General features: G+C 37.1%; 2 pseudogenes; both read right to left on the bottom strand.

Moving 5' to 3' along the window:
• The window catches only part of LOC102854745, a 58,143-nt pseudogene extending 37,384 nt beyond the window's left edge, over nt 1-20,759 (bottom strand).
• A 371-nt stretch (nt 20,760-21,130) lies between these two features.
• Nucleotides 21,131-23,981, bottom strand: part of LOC102854342 — a 14,293-nt pseudogene continuing 11,442 nt past the window's right edge.

The following is a 23,981-nucleotide window of genomic DNA, read 5'->3' as shown; positions in this document are numbered from 1 at the left end:
ATCATGCTTGGGAGGGTGGAGGGACAGCGCAGGAGAGGAAGGCCCTCTATGAGTTGGATTGATTCAGTGACTGGGATAATTGGGATGGGATGGGAGTGTCAGAGACAGTGCGATTGGCACAGGACAGAGCAGAATTTAGGGCTGTTGTACATAGGGTCGCTATGAGTTGCAAGTGACTCGATGGCACATAACAACAACAACTATTGGGACAAAGGTGAAGAGCTTAGTTTTCTTGGTGTTGAGATGTTAACTATATTGAAGACTTTAGTCTTTGATCTTCTATAGTAAAAAAATAAAATATTTTTCATTTTCTGCAAACAAGGTTGTGCCATTTACATAACATAATTTGTTGATGAATCTTCCTCCAATGCTGAAGTCATAATCTTATTCATATACCCCTGTTACTTGAATGCTTTGTTCAGCATAAAGTTTGAGTAGTGGAGAAAGAGTGCAACCCTGAAACATATCTTTTCTGATTTTAAACCATGAAAGACTCCCTTTGTTCTGTTCAGACAGCAGCTTATTTTATGTATATGTTTTTAATAAAATGAAAAATGGCTATGAAAAATATCCAGTTTCTAACATATGCTTCTTCCCAACTAAATGTAAGCTTGCCAAAAAATGGTGCCCTATATTGTATATCTTTGTACCTTTTTATATCTTTTTTTAGCTGCCTTTTAAAATCTTCTGTTCACCTTTTTGAATTGACCATGTTTTACTTCCCCTTTAACTTCTCGATGACAAGAAGTGCTAGAATCTCTTCTGATATCTAGTTCATTTTTTATTTCAATGATTTTTTAAAATGTCCTTAACATCATCCCACAACTTAACTAGACTTGGGTAATTAATATCTAATGAATCAAATCTAGTTTTGACATGGTCTATTAGTTCAGATATGATACACTTACAGTTATATTTTGGCTCTCATAGACATTATTTTCATTTTTTTTAGCTTCAACTTAAAGTTGTAATTAAGTAATTGTTACTCTTTGCCATTGTGTGTCCCTAACCTATTCTGAGTCTGACAGTAATAAGCTTATCACCTTTTGTTTTGTGTAAATATAATCTATTTTATTCCCACTATAGTCTATCTGATAAGATCCATTTGTAGTCCTTTGTTTAATTATAAAAAGGCATTTGCCAAGACTAAGTTGTAGATTATACAAAATTTGATCTTGTAATCCTCAGCCTTATTTCTATCTTCAGCCTCATTTCTATATTCAAGTCTTGTTTTCCAACCACCAACCCATTTTCTTCTTTGTTCAACTTTTGCATTCTCATTCCCATTCATGACTCTTGCTTGCATGACCAATCACTTTCTGACCACAGAAGTTGTTAGAAATTCTCTCCCCCCCCCATCCATTGTCTTTGGTGATTGATAAATAAATTTGGAAAACAGTCATATTAATAGATCTTCATTTTACACATATTAAATTTTTTCTTATCACTGTAAGCAACAGACTTCAGGATATATCTTACAGTGTTCTTTTTGATAATGAAAATAATGTCATTCCTTTGCAATTTGTCATTCTGGCATAATAAACCATATGCTTATACAACTCCAAATACCCAATGTCAGTTCATTTCAGGTCATTAATGACTAGGATATTGATTGTAATACCTTCTCATTCCTTTGTGACATTTTGCAAGTTGACTAGATTCATATTTAGTAAATTCTAGTAATTTCTTTCTCCTCATTTTATCTTACCACATCAACAACTGAAGGCCCATCAGTGACTGCAAGTTTTACTTTATCATTCAGGTAAACTCTATTTTGGAGAGACAGCTCTGCTCCTCTCATATTTTGGTTGTCTTCCAATCTGAGGTTTTGATCTTCTGGTATTACATCAGCCAATATTTCGCTGCAAATCATAATCTCTATCTTTGTATTACTATGGTGCTTGTGTGTGACTGTGATTCTGGAAATTGTCTCTCTAGTTTTTTAAATACTAGCAGGGTCACACATTGAAGATAGGTTTCAATGGGACTTTCTGGCTATGACAGATTAGGAAGTCAGTCTTTCTATCCATTTTGAAATAATGGACCCTTAATAACCCTATGGGGTGAAAAATGGATGCTAATGATCTTAAAAGGCTTTTTCCCTTTGTCAATTTAAAGAAATATGTTGTTTATACATTTTCTATTAATATGGATATAAAGCATGGATTAAAAGAATCTTTATTTTAGGAATTTTGGAATAATTTCCATTCCATTATAAAGGCTAGAAAGGGGGGATCATCTACTCACTGACCTAGACACAGCTGAAGAGCTAAAAGTAAGGCTGATATTCACTGACTTATCTGAGGGCAATGCAGGATAGAGAAAAAGAGCTACAATGACAGTGTTTAGAGTGATTGCTAAGAGAAACTCTTAATTTCTACAGAACACATTTGGCACATGGAGTGGGAGACAATGAAAGTTGCTGAGAAAGATTCTACACAATTGTTTTAGTAGACTAACACAGAAAAAGAAACACATTTAGAACTTAAATATACTTTTCTGTTTGTTAACATTTACTAAAAAAAAAGGATGGAATGAAAGGGAAAGAAATCACTTATTTACAAAAAGAAATAATCAGGAAATTTATAAAAACTATATTTTGCTTGACAAAAGATAAACTTCAACATTATAAGGTGTAGAGCTATTCATTAGTTGGTAACATCTAAGACAGAGATTATAATAATATTATTTCCATAAAGTAATTAACTTTCTATAAAGTATCATTGGTTTTTTTGTTTGTCTGTTTAAATTTTTATTTATTTATTTTATGTGTGTACCGTCAAATCGGATCTGACTGGTACAGGAGGCGATTTTTCCTCCTTCTCCAGCCAAGCATCTGGTGGATTTGAACCGCGGACCTCTGGGGTTGCAGTACAGTTTCCTGCCACTAGGAAGCTTGCCTGTTTGTTTTAACATAAGTGCAAATTCTCATATGGTAGTAAGGATCATACCGAGAAAATGTTAAAAAATGCTTGTCTATTAACCCAATATTTTAAGCTCCACAGGTTTCCTCGAGCATGTGGCCAAAAGGCACCAATCTTAGGAAAGGGCATCATGCTTGGAAGGGTAGAGAGTCAGTAAAAGAGAGGAAGAACTTGCATGGGATTGATTGACACAGTAACTAAGGTAGTAGTAGTTAGGGTGTCAATATAAGTGAGGCTGGTTCAAGATAGGGCAAGGGTCAGAGATATTGTACATAAAGAGTCTGTGAGTTGTAGGTGACTCAGTGAAACAAAATAACCACAGCTTTCTCAGCCCCTTGATTGTCTTATCCTTTGTAACTCTGGAGTTTGTCAGAAAATTGTATAGACAAAGTGAATCTCTCTCCTATTCTCTGGGTCTCTGCAGTTATTGTGCTATGTGAAGATATGTCAAGGTAGGCAGTTTAAATCCACCATATGATCTGTGGGAGACAGATGAACAACCTCCTCCCTTGCTATTAAACTGCCTCTGAGAACCCCCTGGAGGGTCAGCTCTGGGTTGGTTGAGACTCAGTAATACACAACAATGAAAACAACATACTATAATTTCAACAAAAGCTTATTGTGTGAACAGAACAAAATAACAGTTTAAAATCAAGAAAAGTATGCAACAGAGATGATTCCTTCTCCACACATATACAATATATATTCTCAAAGAAATAATTGTGAAGAAGTTTGTGAAATAAGAATTGGAGAAAGATTCATCAACAGCCTGCGTTATACAGATGACTGAACCTTGCTTGCTAAAAGTGAAGATTATTTGAAATGTTTGATGTCAAATCAAAGACTAAAGCCTTTAGCATGGATTGTATCTCAAAATCAAGAAAACAAATATCTTCATGACTGGTCCAATAGAAAAAACTATGATGTTGTTATTGTTAAGGTCCATTGAGTAGAGTATGAATGATTAAGAATCATAGGCGAGTACAACCCTCTGAGCAAAAGACCTGAACCTTGATCTATCCTACACCGTCCTCACACTTACTGACGTAAAAGATTCCATTGCAGCAGTCACTTTGTCAATACACCTAGTTAAGAATCTTACTCTCCTTCACCAACCCTCCACCCTTCCCAGAATCATGTCTTTCTCCAAGGAATAACTTCTTCTAGCAACATGCCCAAAGTTTTGTCTCCAAAGAGAACTTCAGCTGCCCCCTCTCCAAGACATATCTGTTCATTCTCTTAGCCTTCCATGGGATGTTCAGGGCTCTTCACTAACATAACAGCTCAAAGATGTCAATTCTTTTTCTGTCATCCTTATTCATTGTCCAGTTCTCAGATCAAGTGATCAGAAAAACCATGGCTAGAATCAGATACTCCTTAGTCTTCAAACTGACATCATTACTCTTCAAATATTTGGAGAGATCCTTAACTGCTGATTTTTAAGTGCAATGCATTTCCTTATTTCCTCACTACTGATATCAAGGGTGTTAACTGTGGATTCAAGCAAGATAAAACTGTTGACCATCTCAGACTCCTCTACATCCATCATGACACTGTTTATTGTTCTAGTGTTAAGAACTTTCATTTCATTGATATTAAAATGCAATCCATACTCAAAACTGCCTTCCTTGAAATTCTGTAACAAGTACTTCAACTCCTTCTCACTTTCAACAAGCAAGGTTGTGTCACCTCCATAATGGTGATTGTTGATGAGTCTCCTTCTTGTCACTCTCCTCTTCATAGAGTCTGCTTTCTCTATAATTTGCTCAGAATATAGATCGAATGGTTCTGTACAAAGAATACAACCCTGATACCCTTCCTTCTCAATTTTAAACCATGCAGTGTTCCCCTGCTCTTTTTGCATAACAGCCTCCTGGTCCAGGTATATAGGTTCCACATGAGCACAATTAAGTGTTCTGTGATTCTTATTCTTCTCAATGTCAGCCAAAACTTGTTATGATCCACACAGTCAAATACCTTTGAATAGTCAATAAAGCATAAATAGACGTTCTTATGGTTTTCTTTACTTTCAGGCAGGATTTATTTCACATTAGCAGTACTATCTCTGGTGCCATGGGTTGATATCATGATAAATGGAGAAAAATGAAATAAACAGTTTCATCATTCATGGACATACAATCATACTAGCAATAACAGTAGTAAAAAATCAAATCAAATCAAAAGACATGTTTCATTGGGGAAATCCATTATTAAGGGCCCCTTCAAAGTGCAAACGAATGAGGTTGTCTATTTAAAGAATAAGGTGCACCTAAACTAAGTCATGGTCTTTTTAGCTAGTTGCTATGCATCCGAAAATTTAGTAATGAAAAGGGTGACAGAAGAAGCAGCAATAGCTTTGACTTGTCAAGTTGGAGACACTGAGTACTGAAAATCTTGTGAACTTCCAAAAGAGCAACCCAAAATATCTTGGAGAAAAATACAAGCAGGTTGCTTCTTGGAAGCAAGGATGGCAAAACTTGGTTCACACACTTTGAACTTGTTGCTACTAAAAGTTCGTAGTTGGAAAAAGATACAAAACTTGGGACGGTAGAGAATCATTGAAATAGAGGAAATCTTTGAGAAGATGGATTAATACAGTGACTGTATCAATGGGTTTAAGTATACAAAAGATGATAAGGATAGGACTGGATTCAGATCCGTATTTCCTAGGGTTGCTAACCACCACAATAATTTTATAGATTATTCTATATTCTTTGAAGAATTCAATAAATCTTTCAGAAATTTGCCTTTTAAAAAACTATTTCATTTGTATTGATTCCTATGTATATAACTTTGACATTTTAAAAGTATTTTTATAGACTTGACAAAACTGAGGTGGAACAAATTTGTTCTTACTTTGTGTTTTTCTTATTTATGGAAAAAGACAAGGACTTACCATCAAATCTCTTCACTAGCCCTGAAAAAAAAAAAAAAAAGAAAATAGGCAAACTTTTATTTAAGTAAAATATGTGAATTTTTAGTTATGATTTATGTATTTTCTTACCAATGCATTTGTGTAGCATTTTTTTATTATTATAAACTGGTGGAATAAACACAACTTTATAATTTATGCAATTTATAAGTAATTATTGATTGATATTTATATAAAATTGAGTTTAAATAAAAATTAGTTTATCTTTATATGGTCCTCATAAATCCATTCTCTTGTTGAACTTCATAATAGTTAATTTACCATATGAATTATTTGTATAGCTAATGATATCAATAATTTATGAATAAAGATTTCTGGTCTCATATAAACATGGATCATGAAAATAAGGTTTTCAGAAAGCAAACCATGATTTAGTGTTAAATGTAAAGTTTACTTTTTAATGTTTTAGTGTTAAATGTCAAGTTTACTTTTTAATTTTATTTATTTATTATTATTATTTGAATGAAAATTTGCAATCCAGTCTGGTTTTTTATTCAAACATTCATACATAGTATTTTAGTAACATTGAGTAAAATACCTGTAGTGTAATCCCACTCCACCACTTCCTCCCTAGAAATGCTCTTTTCCAAGAATCCTACACTTTTCCTACTTTCTGGCTGTATACTTGGGCAAATGTTGCACTTTTGAGTTTATATGGCTGGCTATTTTAAAGAGTGAATGTCTCCCTATTGTTATTGGTCACTTTACAAATCTATGTTTGGCTCGTTGTGCCACGTTGAAAGAGTGATTAAAAGCCATATTCACTGGAAATACTACTAGTCTATCCATCAAGCAACCTTGTTCTTTTTTTTTTTTTTTTTTAGCGTAAGTCCACATTTTTCCATCTTCTGTCAAGGATCTTTCTCTGTGATCTTTTGAAAAGTGCTCAGCAGTGGTAGCTGAGCCCTATCAAATTCTCCTGATTTCTGAGTTTTGGAAATTGAGGTTGACACGATCCATTTGTCGTTTGGGATATTTTTTCCCTATGCACTATTGTTTTTCCACCTCTTCTTTGTTCTGGACTAGGAGAGAACAATAGTTTGTCTTAGTGATGGCTCAAAATGTTAGTCATTCCAGTTGATACTCACAAAAATAGGATATAAAGCATTGTCCTTGTGGATTATGTTATACTTCTGCTAAGACTATCATTCAAAAACATGAAATGCTTCTTGTCAGAAAGCTAAGACTATGTTCCTTCACTTGTATATATATTTAGTATATAGGTAAATGTGAGTAATTTATCTTCTCTTTTCCAAATGAATAAGAATTTCATTAGAAATAAAAATACAGCACAATTTGCCAGTAAAAAAAAAAAACAAAACCCCAACCAAAACAACAACAAAACATTCCAAGAAGTTAAAACCATTAATGGGGAAAACACATATAATACCAAAGCATTCATAAGTATAAAGTCACATCTTCTATGAGTGTAGTTCTTTTAGTTATAATCTTAGTAGGGGGATAAAAATCTGGTAGTCTAATTTTCTCTGTGTAACAAAAGGATAAAAACACATTAAAAATAGAAGTTCACTTACACAGGCATAAAACAAAACAAAAACAACAAACTTATTAATTTACTTATTAAAGCTATTTCATAATTCAGTGTCCATAGACTTGTTCCCATGTGCTCAAATACCCACACTCTTCTAATGAGTTCTTTGTACTCATGTTATTGTTGATTGCTGTCAAGTCAAAGTTGAATCCCAGCGACTCTGTGAGCAAAAGACCTAATGCCTTTCCATAGCTATCGTGGTTTCTTCAAGTTCATACAATATTCAGAGGGATATGGTTTAGGAAGTGATGCCACTCCTGCTTCCCAACCTATTTTACAACTGAGAGCTCCACCAAACATTTTCCACAAATGGAAACCATTCTGGTATTTGATATCCCCATGGCACATGGTTCAGCATTACAGCAAACACAGGTTATCTCATACAGATCATTGACAAAGAGTGATGTGCAAAATGGAAGAATGTTCCTCCAGATATAACAGCACTAGTCTCTTTTAGCAGTGGCTAAGTGTTGTCAAGTTGAATATGACTCAGAGTAAGCTTTGCATGAAAAACCTGATATCTGTCCTATAATTAACATCATTTCTGTACATTTATAGGAGAGTTTGTAGAGTTTCCAGAAGCATATCATACAAAGGTGAAAACATACCATTCTTTTCATTTGTCATCTCTGAGAAACAATGTAGATAAAATTAGGAAAACATGTGTTTGTGAATAGTTAAAAAATCCATTAAAGAATAAATTGAAGCAAATTTAAGATAGAATAACAAATTTTCCAATTGATTGGTGAACAATATTTTCTCTATATAATATGGAGGTACTAATTGCCTTGTCTTTATATTGTCTAAAACTAGATTTATTTTAATTAAATCACTTGTAATTGGATCTCAGTGAGAAACTCACTGCTCTAGTGATTTGTCTCTCATTGTTCATATTGCCCTTGTAACCTTATTAGAACTATGGCATTATAGCAAATCCAATTATACAAATTGATGTAGTGTTGGTTTCAATTCATTCTAACTCTCTATTGAATTTCCAAAACTATAAATGTTTGCAGGAGGAGACTGAATACTTCTTTACAGAAGAGAGGTAGACCCTCAGTGAAATAGACGCAGTGACCGCAGCAAGTGGATCAAGTGTGTCAGCAGTGAGGATGGTACAATATAGGACAGGATTCAGGTCTTTTGTTTATAGAGTGGATCTGAGTTGTCCTAGATTTGAATGCACCTAAAAATAACAATAACAACAATAACAATATATTTGTACTGGTACCAGCAGTCAGGATATCAGGAGATTTATTGCACTGGCAATCAACAGCCTAGGACCTCTGTCAATTGTTGAGGAGCAATGAAGTCAGCATAGTGATAAATATGTGCTTGATTCAGATTATAGTCTTTTCAATCTCTTGATATGAATCTGAGAACTGGACAGCAAAGAAAGATGGCAGAAGAAGTCTTGATGCCTTTGAGTTATGGTACTGAAGAAGAATCCTGGATATCCTACAACCTGTCAAAAAAGACAAGGGAATATTTGTTGGGGAAAGTGCAGACAGACAGCTCCTTGGGGGCAAGGATGGTGAAAATTGTCTCATAAACTTTGAGAATGTCATGCTTAGAAAGATGAAGGGTCAATAAAAGAGAGGAAGACCTTCAACAAGATGGATTGACACAATAAGTGTTGTAATGGACTCAGATATGTTTGAAATGATGAAGATAACACAGGATAGGAGAGGGTTCAGATCTGTTGTTTATAGAATCACGATGAATCATACTCAATTTGACAGCACCTAAGAACAACATATATAGGCACTTAAATAAAATTTGTTTCTCCTTTTCCAGTTAGGATGCACTTGCTCTCATTTCCTTGCAGGTTTGCACTGTGTAGAACCTCTTGAACAATGTTGACTAAAAGAGAGAAAAGTGCTTCCAACTGCTCCAAACCTTCTTGGGTCCTTAGACTCATTCTATAATAATGCTTTTATACAATATTTTTATACAATACAATCCTTGTGAGATTGAGTTAGTTACCTCAGCATAATACTCTCCAGTACCTCCCAAGGTAGGTAACAATTTACAAAATCATTGTTCCTGCATTGTGTGAATATACCATAATTTGTCAATCCATTCTTTCGTGGTTGGACATTTGGGCTGTTTCCATGTCCTTGCGATAGTTAATAACGCTGCTATCAACAATGGTGTACAAATTTCCATTGGTACCTCAGTTCTCATTTTCTCAGGGTATATTCCAAGTAGTGGAATAGCTGGGTCATATGGGGGGATTAATCATAGGGTTGTACAATTTGATGAGCGAGGGAAATTGAAAGAATTTGTTATTGAAAGCAATGTATTTTAATTTTGTAAATAAACTAGTAAATTTTATTAAAAAAGAAAAAAAGGAGTGAAAAATGGTATCCTTTTTTATTTATAATTTTAAAATAGAACTACAGTTCTTTACTAATTTTGAGGATGGATTTGTTTTCTTTAAAGTAGATACTGATTGTGAGGGAGTTCTGTTGGCCTAATGAGTAAGAAGTTTTGCTGCCAATTTAAAGGCAGGTGGTTTTAATCCACAGAAGAAAGGTTAGGAATCTCCTGTGTTATTTATAGCCTTGGAAAACCTGTTGGAGAGTTAGCTATGAGTCAGTTTCAAATTGATGGCAATGAAAGGTTGTTATGGGGGGGTGTCTTTATTTTTCTTTTAGAGTTGTAGGGTTAAGGATATTCCAACTAGTCCTAAATTTTATTTTTTAAAAAAATAATGGATTTTGATAAATGTTTTCCTGTGTCTATGTAGGTGAAAAAATTTTGTTATCATATATTCTGTTAACATGGGCTATTATAATAAATGTACTAGTTTTGAGGATATTAAAAAGAGCCTTGTACTATTAGGATGGACAAACTTGTTCATGTTCATAATTGTTACTATTGTTTATATAAATACATCATGTTAGACTAAGTTTTCTAATAGTTCATTATTTTTATTGCATTAATATTAGTCAGGGACATTGGTCAGTAGCTCACTTTATCGTGCCATTGAGTGACTTGAATATCGATCTCATAGTATAATTTGGCAAGGGTTTCACTTTTATCGATTCTTTGTAAGGCTTTGTAGAAGAGTTCTTTTCTTTCTTGTTTGGTAGATATAATTCACTGATGATATCATCTGATACGTGGCAGTTCTTTGTATGAATACATTCATTTACTAATTTATATTTTTTAAACAAGATAACAATGTAGTAACATTTAATATTTTTCTTCATTTAGTCTACATCAAAAAATTTCTGTCTTTTTAAGAACTAGTGTATTTCATCTAGGTAGCACAATTAGTTGTCATAAAGTTGAAAGACTATTTTTAACTTACTTAATTTGAGGGTGAATGACATGAAATGGCTTTCCCAGGCTTGGGAATATTTGTTTATCTTTTTCAGTGAAACTCGTATTGAAGTCCTTACCATTTTGTTTTATTACATTGATTTTTTTAATTTTAAATTTGGAGAGATATATATATTCTGTACTCACTTCTTATTCAGTATATAGTTCCTGAATATTTTCTCCCTTTCTGTAGATTGTCACAAGAAACCCTGATGTCACAGTGTCTAAGTATTTAGCTGCTAAATGTGAGGTCAAGTTTAGCCTACAAGCCACTCAATAGAAGAAGTATTCAAAAAATATCAAAACCATTTCATAATGCTCCTATGAAACCTATGCTGAGACCAAGACACTGAGTTCTAAACAGAGCAAGGGAACATTGTTTGGTTTAAAATTAGGAAAGGTGCATTAGGGTTGTATCCTTTCTTCCTTCCTATTCAATCTGTATGCTGAGCAAATTATTTGTGAAGGGACTCTGTGAAGAAGAATGAGGCCTCAGGAACAAAGGATGACTCCTTTACAACCTGTGTTGTTCAGATGACACAGCCTTGAACACTGAAAGTGAGAAGAAATTGAAGTGTTTTCTGCTAAAGATCAAAGACTGCACTGTTCAACACAAATCATATCTGAATATCAAGACTGAAATCCTCACCACTGAATCAACAGATGATAGAGATAAGATTGAAGCTGTCAAGGATTTCATCTTAGTTGGATCCACAATCAACACCTTTGGTACCAACAGTCGGGAGATCAGAAGACATACTGTGTTGTGTGATTCTACTATTGAGGACCTATCCAAAGTCCTGCAGAACAATTATTTGAGTTGTGCCTGATTCAGATCATGCTCTTTTCAGTCACTTACTATGCATCTGAGAGCTGCAGAATGAATTAGGATTACAGAAGAATTGACACCTTTAACTTGTGGTGTTGGAGAAGTGTAATAAGTATCCCATGAACTGCCAAAAGAACAAAGAGTGTATAAGTGTAGCTGTTAGGGGCAAGAATTGTGAACGTTTGGGTCACATACCTTGGATATGTTGTCAGAAGGGCTAATTACATAGACAAGAACATCATGTTTAGAAAGGTGGAGTGTCAGCAAAAGAGAGGAAGATCCTGAATGAGATGCATTGACCCGGTGACTACAGCAAAGGACTCAAGTATGTCAAGATGATTAGGATTGCACCGGATGTGACAGGGTACAGATCTGTGTTCATAGAGTCACCGTGAGTCGTACTTGACTCAATGGCATCCAGCAAAAGAAAATGTAAGGAAAGACATCTCCAAAAGGATAGAATAACAGAAAGTAAAGTCTTTGGGGAAAATAGTAACATTTCCAGGAGGGAACAATTCTCTGCAATTTATTGAAAACACCAACAGCTCAATAGCAAAACAACACATCACCAAAAGAAAAACTGGGTTGAGAACATGAAACTGTATTTTACCAATGAAGATATTTGGAAGACAAACAAACAAATGCAGAAATGCTTGAAATAATTTTCTATGGCATTAGTTAAAGTTGATATGTGCCATGAAACCGACAGCAACCAATAGTGAGGCCATGAAGAGCTGATTGAAAATTTGGTCTATCTTGTCTTTCTCATGATTTCTACTGTGCTCAAGATTATTTTTGTAATAGTTACATCAGTCCATCTGATGGAAGATCTTTCTCTCTTTTGAAAGGAAAGATTACTTCTTTTTCTAGTATGATGTCTTTCTCCAAGGACTGGTGACACCTGACAACATATCCAAAGTATGTGAAACAAAGTTTCACTATATTAGCCTCCAGTGAGCTCTTTGATTGCACTTATTCTAAGATAGATTTTCTTTTGTTTCTTTTGATAGTTCATAATATATTCCATACTGTTTGACAATACCACAATTCAAATGCATCAATTCTTCTTTGGTCTCTCTTAGGTTCATTATACAGCACTTTCATTTGCATATGACACAATTGACAGTAATATGCCTAAAAGAAAACACATTTAGCCTTTAAGCTGACATCCCTGCTCTTTTTAATTTAAAATCATCCTTAAATGCATGTGTGTGACAGCAGGTTACACAGCTGACCCTACACCACACAGGTACGGATGACTACATTTCCCAGAAGCTCTGGTTCAAGGCCGACATCTTCAAGGCCTTCAGCCCTTGGGCCAAGAAGACCACAGTACATAGCAAGTCTTTAGATTTCTACCAGCTTTGCAGTCAGAAATAGATCGAACATGCAATCCAAATGCATTGCTAGTAAAGGGTGGCTGGAATGCCAAAGTTGGAAACAGGAAAGAAGGATCGGTATCTGGGAAACATGGACTTGATGACTGAAATGAGGCTGGAGTAAGAATGATAGAATTATGTCCATTCAATGATTTATTCATTGCAAATACCTTTAATAAGAAACACAAGCACAGACTATACACATGGATTTCACCTGATGGTATGCATAGGAATCAAATTGATTACATTTGTGGAAAGAACCATGGGTGAATCTCAAAATCTGCTGTGAAATCCAGGCCAGATGCTGATTATGGGACAGACCACCACCTCATGTGCAAGTTCAAGCTGAAGTTGAAGAAAATTGAATCAAATCCACGAGAACCAAAATTTGACCTTACATCTATCCCACTCTAATTTCAAAACCATTTCAGGAACAGGTGTGAGGCCTTGAGCACCAATGAGCATAGACCAAATGAGCTGTGGGAGGATATTAAGAATATCGTCCATGAAGAATGTAAAAGATCATTACAAAGACTGAAGAGGAAGGAAAGACCAAGATGGAATTCAGATGAGACTCTGAATATTGCATTAGAGTACCAAGAAACCAAAGCTAAAGGAAGAAATCAAGAAATTAAAGAGCTGACCAGGAAATTTCAAAGGGCAGCTTGGGATGATAAAGCAAAATACTATAATAAAATGTACAAAGAGTTGGAGTAAAAATCAAAAGGGCCAAACTCACTCAACCTTTCTTAGGCTGAAGGAGCTTAATAACAAATTCAAGCCTAAGTTGCAAAACTTAAGGATGCTTTGGGTAGAGTGTTACATGACCCAAGAAGTATTAAAAGAAGATGGAAGGAGTATACAGAGTTACTGTACAAGAAGGAATTGGCTGACAAATAAGACTTTCATGAAATAGTGGTGTTGAAGGAGGAAGTTCAAGTTGCTCTAAAAGAATTGGCAAAAACAAGGCTCCAGTAGTTGAAGGCATACCAATTGACATGTTTCAACAGAGACGCAGCACTGGATGTGCTCACTAAGTTGTGCCAAGAAATCTAGAGGACAGTCAGCTTGCCAACTGACTGGAAGAGATTGATATCTGTTTCCACTCCAAAGAAAGGTGACCAGACAGAGTGCGGAAATTCTCGAACAATATCATTAATATCATATGCAAGCAAGATTCTGTTGAAAAAATATCCAAAAGCAACTGGAGCAACTCATCAACAGAGAACTGACAGATGTGCAGGCTTGGTTTAGAAGAGGTCATGGTACTAGGGATATTATAGCTAATGTGAGATGGATCTTGGCAGAAAGCAGGGAGTAACAGAGGAATATCTATCTGTGCTTCATTGACTATGCAAAGGCTTTTGCCTGTGTGGATCACAACAAACTGTGAATAACTCTGAGAAGAATGGGAATCCCAGAACATTTGATTGTGCTACGTGAAACCTATACTTGGACCAAGAGGCAGTAATCAGAGCAGAGCAAGGAGACACTGCATGGTTCAAAATTGAGAAGGGCATCTGCCAGAGATGTATTCTGTGTCCATACCTTTTTAATCTGTATTTAGAACAGATCATCTGGAATGCTGGGCTATATGAGGAGCAATGTGGTATGAGGATTGGTGGAAGAGTCATCATCAACAACCTGCGTTATGCAGATAACACAACCCTGCTTACTGAAACTGAGAAGGACCGGAAGTGTTTGCTGCAGAAGGTGAAGGACTGCAGCCTTCACTACACATTGAAACTCATCATCAAGAAAACAAAGATTCTCACCACTGGTCCAAATGGCATCGTTAGTATGGATGATGAAGAGATTGAGATAGTTAACAATTTTTGTTTTCTTGGCTGGCTCCACAGTCAACATTCTTGGTAACAGCATCCAGGAAATCAAGAGATGAATTACATTGGGAAAGTCAGCTGTCAGGGACCTTTCCATAGTACTGAAGAGTAACAACATCAGACTGGAGACTAAGGTGCACCCGATCTGGCCTATTGTCTTTGCAATTGCATGCTATGTATCAGAGAGCTGGACACTGACTAGGGAGAAGAGTGTTGAATATACTATGGATTGCAAGGAGAACAAACATGTTTGTCCCGGGAGAAGCCAGCCTGCTCTTTAAAGTCAAGGATTCTGCAGCTTCATCTGACAAACTTTGGGCATGTTGCAAGGAGGGATCAGTTCCTGGAGAGGGACATTACGTTTGGGAGGGTGGTGGGACAGCATTGGAGAGGAAGACCCTTGATGAAGATGGATCAGTGACTAGGGGAGTTGGAGTAGGTGTGTCAGAGACAATAAGGTTGGCACAGTATAGAGCAGTATTTAGGGCTCTTGTACATAGGGTCGCCATGAGTTGCAAGCAACTCAAGGGTACATAACAACAACAACAACAACATAGGCTACATCATCCTATCCTGAGAAACTATTCCATTGTAACTACAGTGTAGTATTAATGGAACGGAAAATATTGTAAGCCACAAGAAGTCAATTCTGGAGCAGAAGTTCAAGACTCCTAAACTCAAGAGATACTGCCCACAACAGAAGGACCTGAAAGCAGCTTGAGGTGTTCACAATAACAGAAGCCCAGAAAGATGGACATATAAGGCGTCGCACCAATGGATAGATAGCGGAGATGAGTGTTGAATGGAAGATGGAAGTAGAAGTGGATGCTGGTGGAGCAGGGAAAGTGGTGGGTCAAGAAAGATGTGCCAAGGACAGAGACAATACTTAATCCACTGATAATTGGGAAATATCTTTAATGTGCTCTTTTCTGTAAAATGCTTGTCAGATAATGATCTACATCTAAGACACCCTAGAAAGAAGGACTGGCCTTTCATTTCTGAAATAGCTGGCCATCAAACATAGTATGTCCAATAGAGCACACTTAAACTAGCAGATATGGCAAATGAGGCTGAACCCTGAATATAGAAACATAAGGAAGAACAACTGTAAGTAGACAATAATGATTGGAACATGGAATGTAATGTGAGAACCTTGAATGTAGGAAAAATGGAGATTATTGGGAAAGAAATGAAATGCATAAATATTGACTTACTAGGTATTGATGAAATGAGATGGACTGGCATGGGACATTATATCAGATGATCATATGATCTACTATGACAGAGACGAAAAGGTGAGGAAAAATAGGGTTGCTAAATAAAAAAGTCATTTCAAAATTTGGCTTGAAGTATAATGTTGTGAGGGATAGGATCATATCCACATGCATACAAGAAATTGAGTGAACACCACCATCATTCAAATAAGTACACCAACAACCAGAGTCAAAGAGGAGGAAATAGAAGATTCCTATCAACTTTTGCAGTCTAAGATTGATCAAACGTGCACTGAAGATGCATTAATAATAATGGGTGACTGGAACGCAAAAGTTGGGAACAGAGAAGAAGGATAATTATTTGGAAAACATGGACTTGGTTAGAGGAATAAAGCTGGAGATAGAATGATAGGATTTTGCACAATCAATGACTTATTCATTGCAAATACATTTTAGAAGAAACATAAATGCAGGCTATACACATAGATTTCAGTTGACGGTATGCATAGGAATCAGACTGTGTATGTCTGTGGAAAGAATCTCTGGAGAAGTTCAGTATCAGCAGGCCAGCTGCTGATTGAGGAACAGACCACCAACTACGCATAAGCAAGTTCAAGCTGAAACTTTGGAAAATTAAGTCCATAGACACCAAAATTATCCCTCCTTAATTTCAAAACCATATCAGGAACATGTTTGAGGCCTTCAACACTAATAAGCAAAGACCAGATGAGCTGTGGGATGATATCAAGCATATCATTCAGGAACAGTGCAAAAGGATATTGCAAAGACAGTGGAGGAAAAAAGAGACCAATAGAGATGTGAGAAGACAATCTGAATATGGGACTAGAGTGTGGAAAAGCCAAAGCAAGTGGAAGAGATAAAGTTATAGAGTTGAACAGAAGATTCCAAAGGGCAGTGATGGAAGATAAAGTATTACAACAAAATGTGCAGCAATCTTGAGTCAGAAAATCACAGTAGCCAAACTTGTTCACCATTTCTTAAGTTTGTAGTTGTTGTTGTTGTTATATGCCATCGAGTCGCTTGAGACTCATAGCGACCCTATGTACAACAGCCATAAACTCTGCTCTGTCCTGTGCCAATCACACTGTCTCTGACACTCCCATCCCAATTATCCCAGTCACTGAATCAATCCACCTCATAGAGGGCCTTCCCCTCCTGCACTGTCCATCCACCCTCCCAAGCATGATGTCCTTCACAAGGACCGGTCTCTCCTCACAACATGTCCAAAATATGTTAGACAGAGCCTCAGAATCCTTGCCTCCAAGGAGCCACCCGGTTTAACTCTTTCCAGGGCGAATCTGTTTGTTTTCCTAGCAGTCCATGGTATTCTCAATACTCTTCTCCAGCACCACAGCTCAAAGGCATCAATTCTCCTTCTATCCTCCTTTGTCATTGTCCAACTTTCTGATGCATAACAAGTGATTGCTTAGACCATGGCCTGTATCAAATGCACCTTAGTCTCCAGGGAGACACCAAATTTTCTCAGCTTTTTTTTTTTTTACTGAATGAAGAACAAATTCAAGCCTCGAGTTTCAATACTTAAGGACGCTTTGGGCAGAATATTAAATGATTCAGGAGACATCAAAAGAAGATGGAAGGAGTATACAGAGTCATTATACAAAAAAGAATTGGCTGACACAGAAAATTTGGTAAAACATATGAGTAAGACCTTGTAGTGATGAAGGAAGAAGTTCAAGCTGCTCTGAAAGAATTGTGAAAAACAAGGCCCCAAGAATTGAGAGCATACCAACAACATATTTCAGTAAACAGATGGTGGCCTGGATTTGCTTACCAAGTTGTGCTAAGAAATCTGGAGGACACCTTCCTGGCCAACTGATTGGAAGAGCTCTGTGCCTTCCCAGCATCATGTCCCTCTCCAAGGAATAGCGCCTCCTAGCAACATGCCCAAAGTATGTGAGGTAAAGTCTCATCATTCTTACCTCAAAAGAGCACTCCATCTGCACCCTCCTCAAGACATATCTGTTCTTTCTCTTGGCAGGCTATGGGGTGTTCTGTGCTCTTCTCCAAAACCACAACTCAAAGGCATCAATTATTCTCCTGTCATCCTTATTTATTGTCCACCTCTCAGAGCATAGCAATTGATTGTAAAGACTATGCCCTGAATCAGATGCACCTTAGTCCTCAAACAGGCCTCATTACTCCTCAATGATTTGGAGAGGTAACTGCAGATATTCCCAGTACAATGTGTCTCCTTATTGGTACTAAGGGTGTTAATCATGGATCCAAGCAAGATGAAGCTGTTGACAGTTACAGTCTCCTCTCCTACCATCATGATGTTGCCTATTGATCTAGTGGTAATAATCTTTGTTTTCTTGACACTGGGATGCAATCCATACCTAAGGTTGCATCCCTTGATTCAAGTCTTCCTCACTTTCAGTAAGCAAGGTTTTCTCATTTGCATAACACAGGTTATTGATTAGTCTCCATCCAATCCTGATGCCACACTCCTATTCATAGAATCCAGCTTCTCAGATACTTTGCTTATCATACAGATTGAATAGTATGGAAAGAGAATACAACTCTGATGTACTTCTTCTCAATTTTAAACCATGCAGTAGTCCCCTGAATAGTTTTCATAACAGTCCCCTGGTCCAGGTATAGGTTCCACATCTTCATTTAAGTAATCGTAAGTATGGTCCTGTGTTTACTGTCTTATCTTTGGTACACTTTTCTTTGTGTATTTCTGTGTCCTTTTCAGTTTCTAAATGATGTCATCATTTATGTTGATTTTAGTTTGTCACCTTTGTCAGTTTTATATGTAAAGAGTTAGATTTAGGATTTCTTATACAGTTAGTATGATGTTGTGTCAGTTTGAGTAAGAGCCAACCTGTAGTTGACCCTCCAGCAGATTTTCAAAGACAATAAAGTATACAACAGCAGATTGCCTACCTATCTTTCTCCTTTGGAGGAGCTGGTAGATTTATATGTATACATTTGGGTTGACTTCACAGTTCCTTACTACTTACTAAGCACCAGCTCAAATTCTGAAGTTGCTCTGTATTAGAAATACAGGCAACCATTCCTGTGATTTACTCCCTCTGAAAACCTCCTGAAGGATCAAATAAGAGTTGATTCTAACTTGATGGCACAAGCCACTGAAGTTTCCCGTTGTTTTTATGTGCTGTCAAGTCACCTGTGACTCCTAGAAACCCTGTACACAAGAGTTCTAAACCCTCCTCTATTCCTTGCCAATCTTATTGTCTCTGATACACCTACTCCCATTACCACAGTCACTGAGTCAATCCATCTAAATGCGGGTCTTCTCTTGCACTGTCCCTCCACCCTCCCAAGCATGACATCCCTCTTCAAAGACTGATGCTGCCTTGCAACATGTCCAAAGTATGTCAGATGAAACTTCAGAATCCTGGCCTCCAAAGAGCAGCCTGGCTTCACTCCCTCCAGGACGAACATGTTTGTTCTCCTAGCATTCCATGGTATATTTAATACTCTTCTCCAGCACCAAAGCTCAACTCTCCTTCTATTATCCCTAGTCATTGTCTAGCTCTCTAATGCATATCAAGTACTTAAAAAGACCATGGCCTGAATAAGTTGCACCTTAGTGTCCAGACTGACATCATTGCTCTTCAGTACTTTGGAGAGGTTTCTGAGAGCAGACTTTCCCAATGCAATTTGTCTTTTGATTTCTTGGCTATTGATACCAAGAGTGTTTATTTTAGAATCAAGCAAACTGAAGCTGTCAACAGTCTCAATCTCTTCATCATCTATCATGATGCTGCTGCCAGTCGACCCAGTGGTGAGAATCTTTGTTTTCTTGATGTTGAGCTTCAATCCTTAGTGAAGGCTACAATCCTTGATCTTCTACAGCAAGCACTTCAAATCCTCCTTTTTTCAGCAAACAGGGTTGTGGCATCTGCATAACACAGATTGTTGATGAGTCTACCTCCAATTCTGATGCCACACTTTTCCTCATACAGCCCCGCTTCCCTGATAGTTCTGAATATAGATTGAAAAGATATGGGGATAGGACATATTCTTGACACACATTCTTCCCAATTTTGAACCATGCAGTGTTTCCTTGCTATGTTCTGATGACTGCCTCCTGGTCAAAATACAGGTTTCTCATAAGCACAATGAAGTGTTCTAGGATTCCCATTCTTCTCAGAGTCAGCCACAGTGTATTGTGATCCACACAGTCAAATAACCCCTGTACAGTTGTTATAATATTCACAAATTTTCTCAGTTTCTGTTTATCTTGAAGTGACCTAATTTCACTTTAATTTTTGATAGGCAATTTTCCTGGGTGTAAAATTCTTGTTTGGCAATTTTTGGTTTCTTTCTTCTTTTTTAGAGTTTTATATAGGTCATCCTTTATCTTCTTGCTTGCATGTTTCTATTGAGAAATCCAAATCCAGTATTGTTGGTGTGCCTTTAGGGTGACTATGTTATTCATGAGCTCTTTTCAGCATTCTTTCTTTGTCTGCAATTTCAGAAATTTTAATTCTGATATGGCTTTCCTTTTGGAATCTTTGTGATTTGTGATTTACTTAGCTCCTTGACTGTATATTTTCTCCTTTTTAACATGTGGCAAACACTCTTCCAGTAGTTCTTCAATATTTTTTCTCTTGGTTGTTTGTGTTTCCTCCTTCCTCATAAATATGTCAAGATAATTTATTTTTAAAAGAGGTCACAACACTAACCTTTGTCCCATTCTACTCCTGGACAAGTTACAAATGCTTTTTTAGGAGATGGGTGCATTCTTTAGTACCATGTGGGAAAAAATGAATAGAAATGTATGTAAAACAAATATTCAAATAGTTTCCACAGACACAGAATGTTGCATCTTTTCCATCTTTCACCCTACTCATGTGAAGACATCTCAAAAATAGCAATATTTAAATTAAATGTTCCCCCCCAATCACTTAATTCAAGCTGAACTTGGAGTTAACATCTACCAAAATGGCATCTATGCACTACTAGCTGAATTACAAGTTATTGGGTGCCGTTTCATTCCACTTCCCAAGCACAAGACAAGAGCAGAATGCTGACATCCTGCTCCTCTACTGCAAGTGCAACTCATGGTTCTTGATTTGCTGCACAAGTAGCTATGTTGGCCCAGGTGTCGCATACTAGGTAATTGGACTCTGGAACCCATTGGAAGTAGAGGAAGCAGCAACAGTGTAAGCCCCATGTTTTCAAACAGCATCCAGTCATCCGCAGGCATGGCTGGCAGGTTGTTGTTGTTGTTATGTGCCGTTGAGTCATTTGTGACTCATAGCGACACTGTGTACAACAGCCCTAAATCCTGCTCTATCTTGGGCCAATTGCATTGCCTCTGACACACCCATCCCGATTACCCCAGTCACTGAATCAATCCACCTCATAGAGGGTCTTCCTCTCCTGTGCTGTCCCTCCACCCTACCAAGCATGATGTCCCTCTAAAAGGACCTGTCTCTCCTTACAACATGTCCAAAATATGTCAGACGAAGCCCCAGAATCCTTGCCTCCAAGGAGTAGCCTGGTGTAACCCTCTCCAGGATGAAACTGTCTGTTTTCTTGGCAATCCAGGGTACATTCAATACTCTTCTTCAGCACCACAGCTCAAAGACATCAATTCTCCTTCTATCTTCCCTAGTCATTGTCCAACTCTCTGATGCATAACATGTGATTGCAAAGACCATGGCCTGTATCAGATGCACCTTAGTGTCCAGAGAGACACCGTTGCTCTTGAGTACTTTAGAGAGGTCCCTAACAACAGACTTTCCCATTGCGATATATTTTTTTGATTTCCTGGATGCTGGTGACAAGACTGTTGACCATGGAGCTGAGCAAACTGAACGCAAAATATTCTAATTCAGGCCATCACATGTTGGTCTGCATATGCTAGATGAATAATACTTCTCATCTGGTTTGAGTTTCTTTTGCAGCAGGGACTTAACAGGTACATAATCATAAAGGATGCAACTAAATGAGCCATATACCCCATCATTCATGTAATATATAAAGGTTTGCTCACTGGATCTCTGTTCTTTTAACACAGGTTTCTTGATAACGATATTAACAGCAAGGGTGAAAGCCGATGCAACATAGTATCTGTCTGTCTCAGCTATGATTTTTACTTCACAGTCTGATGGAAAATATTTGTCCAATGCTGGTTTGATTACCCTGGTGATCTCTTCAAATTTAAACTTCACATCCTCAGATGCAGGAAAGCCACCAACAATTATCAAGAAGATACATGCTAAAACCAGGCTCAACTCCCATGTCAAAGACATAACGGGCATCAGATATTGTTTGCACAAAGGTCTCTGGGTCTGTACAGCCACTTCCCAAACAGTAACTGACACCAATGACATCAATATTGAGTTCTTTTGCTCTTTCTAAAAGAAGTATTCTGGTTTCGAGTGTAGTACCCAAATTTAATACTAAGGTGATAGACTGCTTTGGAATAATCAGTGGCAATCCACAAAATCAACTTTGCCCTTGGATGTGCCCTGCTAACTTTCATCAGCTCTACTTCACTATAAAAAATCATCTGGATTCCATTGTTGACAGCATACTTAATTTGCGATACTTGTTTACAAGGATTTGCATATGTCATCCTCTCTGGAGGTACCCCAAGTCTCTGCACTTGCTGTATTTCATTCTTATTGGCACAGTCAAATCCTGTCTGTATGGTAGCTACGGTATTTACTATGGTGCTTCTAGCATTACATTTGACTGCGTCAACAGGAATAACCCAGGAAGACCTTTTAGATATCTTAGATGCTTCTTCAGGATGTTTCCAAGGTCTGCAACTTAAATGGCATCTTATCATTTGAAGAGGAAACGTCAATCATTTGGTCCAGAATGTCCTTGATACTAAAATCTTTATTAAGGAAATGGCAGTCAAACTCTTCATTATTAACTCTGTTCAAGGTTTCTCAATGTTTTTTCTAATAGGAAATAAAAAGGAAAATGAAGAGACAGAATTCTAAATTATATACTGCTTCTCAGAAAGCCAAATTCTTCTGGAATTTTAAATCCAGTTGAGCAGCAGGCTTCTATCCTTGGTGTAGCACTGGAAATGTTCTTAGCACGCAAAGATTCCATAGGCAGGCCCCCATGTAGATACCTCTGAGTGAGTGCATAAGAGTGGATGGCAGCTTCTGTGCTCTCACTGCTGCCTCCATTGTATTCAGGCAGTCACCCACCCACCTGCCTTGCTCCCTCACACTTAACTACCACAGGCCTGTGGTGAGATTCAATTAACACATGAATTCTTCCTATTAATATTATTTGATGCACTTCTTGGACATTCTTATTTTTCCCCTCATTATTTTTTAATTTTTCTTTTAAGTATTTAGTATAGAGGGATTTCTCTTTCCGTTCACGAATTCTATATTCCATTTCTTCAACTGTGTTCTTTTGTACTTGTTGTTGTTAGGTTCCATAAAGTCTGATATCACTCATAGTAACACTGTGAATAAAAGATCTGAACCCAGTCTATCCTGCACCATCCTCACACATCCTGACACACAAGAGCGCATTATAGCAGTCACCATGTCAATCCACCTGGTTGAGGGTCGTTCTCTCCTTAGCTGACCTCGCACCCTTCCAAACATCATATCCTTCTCCAAGGAACAGCTCCTCCCAGCAACATGCCCAAAATATGTGAGGCAAAGTCTCATTTTTGCCTCCAAAGAGCACTCTGGCTGCACCCTTTCCAAGACACACCTGTTTGTTCTCTTGGTGTTCCATGGAATGTTCAGTGCTCTTCTCCAACACCATAGTTCAAAGGCATAAATTCTTTTTCTGTCATCCTTATTCATTGTCCAGGTCTCAGATGCATAGCTAGTAATCCTTTGACCTTACAATGTGTGATTTATGTGCATTTTTAGATTTAATAATCTGAATTTCTGATTATTGTTTTTATATTACCTCCAATTTTAATTGCTTCATATGTTTGATCATACTGGAGCCTTTTTTGTTATTGCTTTT

Source organism: Elephantulus edwardii, unplaced genomic scaffold (assembly GCF_000299155.1).
Source record: "Elephantulus edwardii isolate Elephantulus edwardi_28Jun2011 unplaced genomic scaffold, EleEdw1.0 scaffold00184, whole genome shotgun sequence".
NCBI classification, from domain to species: Eukaryota; Metazoa; Chordata; class Mammalia; order Macroscelidea; family Macroscelididae; genus Elephantulus; species Elephantulus edwardii.
The sequence above is the reverse complement of the archived record's forward strand: the minus strand, read 5'-3'. Positions and strand labels throughout refer to the sequence as shown.